Source organism: Elephantulus edwardii, unplaced genomic scaffold (assembly GCF_000299155.1).
Source record: "Elephantulus edwardii isolate Elephantulus edwardi_28Jun2011 unplaced genomic scaffold, EleEdw1.0 scaffold00230, whole genome shotgun sequence".
Lineage (NCBI taxonomy): Eukaryota > Metazoa > Chordata > Mammalia > Macroscelidea > Macroscelididae > Elephantulus > Elephantulus edwardii.
In genome coordinates this window covers 4,243,116-4,250,375 of record NW_006399980.1, presented here as the reverse complement: position 1 = coordinate 4,250,375, position 7,260 = coordinate 4,243,116, and the positions used below count along the sequence as shown (strand labels likewise).

Sequence of the window (7,260 nt, the reverse complement as noted above, 5' to 3'; positions counted from 1 at the left end):
AAATTCCAAGATATTTTACAATAACATAAATTTGTCCAAAGTATTTGGTACTAGTATTTCATTCAGAATTATAAAAGTTTCTAATAAAATTATAAATTCTATCTCCTTAAAAAATAAGTCAAGGAAAAAACAATTCCCAAATGATTTATTCAAATTCCATTGATGGGATGGATATATTCTCTACTGTATTCTTTTTTTTATTCTCTATTATATTCTAATGGGGGGGGGAATCATAAGAATATCAAAGAATGAGAATTCACAAAAATAATCAAGGGAAAATATAAATTAGCTAGATACCCTAAACCACATACTACTATCAAGTCAAGTTAAATTAATACTGAACATTAACATGGTCATAAAAATTGTCTGCTTTCTAAATTTTAATGCAATATATTTATAAGCAGGAATGGCATCCATTTCCTAAACAACATGCCTCTGGAAATTCTATGAACTTTGATAAACGATGATAGCTACAGAAAGGCTTCAGGCCTTTTCTTTATAGGGTTGCTATAAGTTGTGCTCAATTCGACGGTAATCAACAAAAACAATATGAAATTCTCTTAGTTTGCAATATTAACATTGTCCATGTTTATATAACTATGACTTGTATTCTTTTTAAAGGAAAGCAAAGCTGTTTGAAATAAAATGAGAAACAGCACAGCAGAAATACAAAACTGTGGGGCAATTTCAGAAAACATTAAAAATGCAGTTATTAAAAACTATAGACAAAGAATGGATTAAAGAAACCATCACTGTGGTTTAGCACCCAGACCTCTCAAATTACAGGAAACTTTTGTCACTATCATGGCTTTCCTATGATCTTTTTTTGAGACTATTCATCTTAAATTAACAAGGTTCAAACTAGACCTACTTTTTTAATGCTCTGCCAAATAAGCATTAACTAATAGGGATTTCTGGAAGCAGGAGCGGCATCCACTTCTGAAATGGCTTGCCTCCGGAAACTATGTACGAACAGTGCTCAGGCCTTTCGTTCATAGGGTCGCTATGAGTCAGTCGTCTATCTAAGACTCAATGGCACCTAACAACAACAATATGGATTTAGGTATGGGGTTTTTTTTTTAAAGTTATAACTCCTGTATTTTACATTAGCATAGCCTGTAACTTAGGCCTACAGTATAAGATTTATTTCATACTACTGCATGTTCCAGTTACTCATCTAATTTTTATATAAGGCCTATAAAAGAGGTGTTACTGTGTAGAGAAGTCTAGTGGTGAAGTGGGTAGGCAGTTGCTCTGCTAACCAGGTGATGGCTGATTAGAATCCACAGTAGTTCCATTAGAGAAATGTGGTCAGTCTCTTTCTGTATGTTTTATAGCCGCTGGAAACCTGCTAGAAGGTCAGGTATGAGTCAATTCTGAATGACAGCAATGAGTTAAGTTTTTACAGCATTCCTACTTTTTTAAGGTAGGAAAGCTGGGGCTCAGAATGGCTGATACAATGCCTCTAGGTCATGTGGCTAGTAAGTGGCAGAGTTGAAACTCATGCTCAGCATCGCCAACCTCTCAGACTCCTCTGCCCTGTCTACACTTGCCAGTGTGCAGCTCACACCAGCCAGCCTGCTCCTTTCTCCAGTGTGCCATTCTGCTAACTCAAGTTTTCTCCAGTGATTTGTATTCTGTACCTCTTTTTGAGAAGATCTAAGTCCAATTGTATATTCAAGTCTTTTAAGTATCTGTTGCTCCCAATTTCCTTCCGAAAGGGACATCATATTTTCCCTTAACTCTTGGAACCTAATTTTTGCCATAAGCTATCGGCTCAAATGTGATTTCAGATTTATGTGGAAATTCCAAGAAAAAATATTTCAGCTGGTTTCTGTTCCTTGCCCTGATTCCTATGCTGCTTACAATGAACGCTGTTTTTCTTTTTGTCTTTGACACATTTCTTATTTTATTTTTTCCCCTTTAACAAGCTTAAATTCTATTTTCAGAGTGTTCGAACTTTGACTTAAATGGGCAGCAGTAGCTACTATCTGTTGTAAATAACCACAACAGCTTTCTTTATTAAAGGTGAGAGATTCATGAATTCTTTCTTGTTCTTTCTGCTGTTGCAGAGCTCTGACGTACACTGACTTTGCACAATGTCTTTATTCCCTCTCAACCTTGCAGGCTGCTCGGTCTCCTGGCTGTTAGAATGAATTTAGTTTTTATATATTAGATTTTCTTATTGCATCTGTGTGTGTCACTGGTATGTTCACAATATATCACCATGTTACCAAGTAAACAGAATAATTTAAAAATATATAGTTACTATGCAGCACTCAGAAGCAATGATTTTGAAAAATATACTACATAACTTGGGAGAGTCTGGTATAGAGCATTTTGCTGAGTGAACTACCTCAGTCTCATAAGAATAAATACTGCATATGATCATTGATGTAAAATAGAAGGATAACGAATAAAAACTGTATGGGGACCAGAGGGTGAAATGGGTACGACTAGAGGGGTAAGGGTGGGTAGAGGGGCAAAACCACAGGGTTGTACAATAGGGAGGTGGAGGGAGAGGGTAAAGGAAAAGGGAAGGATACAATGAAACTATCTGATTCTCAAGTTCCTATTTAAAAGAAAAAGAAGCCAGAATAACCAGAGGAACTCTGGGGAGCGGGAGGAAATCTAAAACCAACCAAAACCTAAGAACAAGAGTAATGACTGAGAACTAGTTTATGAAAAAAGAGGAATCAAGATACAGAACGAAGAGTCCAGCCATCAATCAATACACACATGGGATAAAAGGTTATAACATAACCAACAGTGGGTTACAGATAATACTGCATAAGTGTTGAGACAACTAGATAGAAAAAAGATCAGCTGTTCTTATCTCACATAGTTCAACAAGATGGAATAAAATGAGATAAAAATCTGGGCCAAGTCCTCAAAATCTAAATGTGGGGAGCACTTTCTAAACATAGATTAAAATGCAAAAGCTATATATAAAGAAAAAGCTATATATGGCAAAAATCCTGAAACTAGACACAAATCAAAACCACAAACTCCCCTAACCCAAAACAAAGTCAAAAGACAAATATCAAAGAAAAATTATTTACAATACACATCAAAGATTACACACTCTAATATAAAACAAGTTCCTATGAATCAAGAAATTATTAATGAGTCAGCGACAGGTTGGTTGGGTCTGACTCAACCACATACAACAACAACAACATAAACAGATGGACAAAGGAATGTAAGATAAAAATAAAACTCACTGCCTTCAAGTCAGAACTGACCACAGCTGACCATTCAGCAGGTTTTCAGAGGCAGCAAGAGACACACAGCAAGAGTCTGTTTTCACATACGAAGAGACTGTCCATCTTTCTCCGGCAGATGAGCTGGTGGATCTAAATGACACACCTCTGTGTCAGCAGTCTAATACACCCTAGTTCCCCTAAGACTTCACAAAAAAAAGGCCTGTTTCTCAGTATATCAGTCCAGGGGGAATAACCCATAGCTGACCTTCCAGCAGGCTTTTGCCTGGGAGGAAACTGTCTATCTTTCTCCCAAGGATGGGGATAGGAAAAAACAATTCAAGGTCTTAGAAGGCAAAATGCAAATTCTAACTCACTGAGGTACCAATTCTTATCTCAGCAGACTGGCAAAGTTACAAAAAGGGTGATAGCACAGTGTTGACAAGGCTGTGAGTACTAGATCTAATACACTCCACATTTATATACAGCTAGTGGAAGTGTAATATGGAACTAAGAGGAAAAACCCCAAGGTGCAGAAAATGGTTAGGCACTAACAACTGCCAAAACCACAAGGGAAACAAGAACTAGACAGTGCCTGGCTACCCCTGTGAACCATTCTGAAAAAAATATCACAACAGAAGGGCCCTGATAAAGTGGGAGAGAAATGTGGAATAAAACACAAAATCCTAACAAGGACCAAGTTATCAGATCTGAAAAAGACTGATAAAACCCCAAATACTCTACACACCTTTCAAGCCAGCAACTGAATTAACTGCCATGACTCAATTTTAAGACAAAGAGCAGAAAGGCATAAAAGGTGATCAATAACCTCAGGAGGAAAGAAATGCATACCCAAGAACTAGATCAACAGGGCAGCATCTGCCCAGCAAGAAAGCTCAGAAGGCAGGAAGGAAACACGGAAAAAGTGGGCAGAGTGCTGTTCATGTAATGAAACAAAATGGGTTTACATTTTTCACTAGAAAGCAAATTTTCTCTGTAAGCTTTCACTCAAATCACAATAAAAGGACAAAACGCAAAACAACACTTCAAGACTAGTAAAAATGAACAAGAAGTAGGGGATTAGGATAGAAGGAGGACTAACACTTTCTATTATATACATTATCATATCATTCCTGGAGAGCTCTGTAGCTTCTCTGTTAATCCAAAGGCCAAGCCTCTCTGGTACTTTTACTTCACCATCATTGCTATCTTGGGTTATTTTATTAACAATTTTGAAAAATAAGCATACTCATAAAAGAATTGAGTTTTTAATTCTAAGTAATCAGTATATTTCAGTGCAAAGGATATATGATTGGAAGTTAGAAGAGCAAATACAAATTCAACATGCTATCCAGCTTCAATTTCTTAATTCAGTAAACACAAGGCAGTTGAATTCAACGCTCTCAAACATAGAGGTTAAGAGTTTAGGCTCTGCTGCTCTATCTTGGTTCCACAACTCAATCACTATGGAACTTTAGGCAAGTTACTTATCTTCTTCCTCTTTAAACTGGAGTAACACTTAATACCTTTCTCACAGGGTTGCTAAATGGATTAAGTGAAATCACACATATAAAGAAAAAAAGTGTACTAGGCACATAGTAAGTGCTCTACATGTTGTTGTTAATTATTATTCCTTCTCATTGTGCAAGTCTATGGCTGTATATACTAGCATATTAAAAGCCAAATTATTATATTAATGCCCCAAATTTTAAAAAGAAGGTAGAATAAAGTTTGAACAGGGAAATGAGGGGGAGATTGCTGAGTGATTTCTTTAACCTCAGTGAAATACAGGCAATCTTTGCTTTGTGTTATGTTCACAAACTTTTGTATACTGCTCTTGTTAGGTGCTGTTGAGTTGACTGCGACTCAAAGTGACCCTATGAACAGATCTGAATCTTGCCCTATTCTAGTCATCTTGTGTGTATATTAGGGCTATGCAAAGTGATCCAGTAATATTCATTCTGTAGACTAATTTTCTCATGTTCATCAAATTATGAAGTCTAATTTGTAATGGCAGGGACTGGAGATAATGTCCCGAATGAAAAGAGATGGTTAACTACTCTATTGTATTGTCTATTTGGTAAAAATATACATACATGTAGGGTGAAGTTAATTTTAAGTATAATAATACAGAAAATACTGATAAGAAAAAAACACACCAGACTATAAAATGAATTAATCTCAGCATAAAAAAAAAATTTCTTAAAACCAGGCCAGTAACCTACAGCGTCCCTTTCCAGCAGGAAGTAGCTAAGAGAATATGCCGTCCCCTTTTCCTTATGAATCAGAATAAAGTCTCTCTCAAGGAGGAGTGATAGGGAATGGGAAGGGACACACTGACAAAGGAGATTAATCAGAAATGGCTTTGACAATCACTGTGGCAATTGGACAATTAAAACAGACATGGTGGGGGGAAGAAGAACGAACTGGGGAGGAGGGTGGAGAAAACAGTGCAACAATGAATGAATGAAAACCCAAAATCTCTGTAAATGTTCATTAAAACTAATAAAACTTAATAATAAAAAACAAAAACAAAACAAAAAAAACAAACAAAAAAACCCAGACTTTCAAGGGGGGAAAAAAAGAAGAATGAACTGGGGAGGAGGGTTAGATAAAATAGTGCAACAAAGAATGAATGCAGACCCCAAATCTCTGTAAATGTTCATTAAAATTAATAAAATTTAATAAAAAGAAAAAAACAAAAAACAAACAAACAAAACCCTAGGCTAGTAAACAACATTATAGTAAGTGGAGAAAAAAACTGAAGTTGCCAAGAATTTTATTTTATTTGTAATCATAATCAACATCCATAGAAGCAGAAGTCAGAAAACCAAACAATTTATTCCAACAAGCAAATCTACGGCCAACAACTTCTTTAAAGTGCTAAAGACCTAGCATGTCACTTTACAGACAAAGATGCACGTAGCCCAGGCTATCATATTTTCAACTGTTGCACATCAAAACATTGTATATATGTATATTTATCATTATTCAAACAACTTTTTTTGCAAGATAAGAAAGCCATTCTTCATGTAAGAAAGATATCTAGTTGGTTAAATAAAAAAGTACAACCCTTTTCCTGATTTCCTACAGTCTGTGACTACTAGATGTGGTTTGGAAAAAAGAAAAAAAAACAACAATAGAGGTTGAAATTATAGTTCCACGAGTATACTGAGGGTATGTTGTAATTGATGTTGATGACAGTGACATCAGTCACATCGGGAAGTTTTTGGGGTTGTGTTTGAATGTGTATTACTGTTCTTTTCCCTCTAAGAGTGGGTGGCCTTCAGACGTTGGCCAAGGGTGGAGGTCTGATTGAAGGTGTGGCTACTGAGGGTATATTAATATCTAAAGACCACACATTTTACAGGATAGAAAAAAAAAATAATTAAAGCTAAAACATCTTATCTTAGCATAAACTACTATGTCTCCCCTAGAGTATTTTCCACTACTAGTACTATCATTTTGTACAACAGTGGCAGATTGCTTGCTGCTGAGATGCTAGGAGCTATACCACTTGTACTACAAATACTAGCAGGGTCATTCATAGTGGGTGGGTTTCAGCAGAGCTTCCATACAAAGTGAGACTGGAAGACAGATCTCTATATGTACTTCTGGAAAAACTGGTCAAAGAACAAGATTTAAACAGCAGCAGAAAATGTTCTGATATAATGCTGGGAGTTGAGTCCCTCAAGTAGGAAGAAATTTAAATTAGGATGAGGGAAGACCTGCCTCTTCATAACAGAGTCAACCTTAATAATATGGACAGAGTGAAGCTTTTGGGAATCTTCATTTGCTGATGCAGCATGTCTCAAAATAAGAAGAAACAGCTGTAAATATCCATTAATAATGAGAATACAGAATGAATGGATTTATCAATCAAGAAAAACTACAAATTGTAAAAGCTGAAATATAACACAGATAAATATCACAGGCATTGTTGTTGTTACGTGTCGTAGAGCCGCCTGCGACTCATAGCGACCCTATGTACAACAGCCCTAAACTCCACTCTGTCCTGTGCCAATCACACTGTCTCTGACACTCCCATCCCAATTAC

General features: G+C 36.2%; 1 protein-coding gene across 1 annotated transcript in view; it reads right to left on the bottom strand.

The window, feature by feature from the left end:
• The window catches only part of USO1 (USO1 vesicle transport factor), a 169,962-nt gene that overhangs the window by 53,313 nt on the left and 109,389 nt on the right, over window positions 1–7,260 (bottom strand). The window lies entirely within an intron of this gene.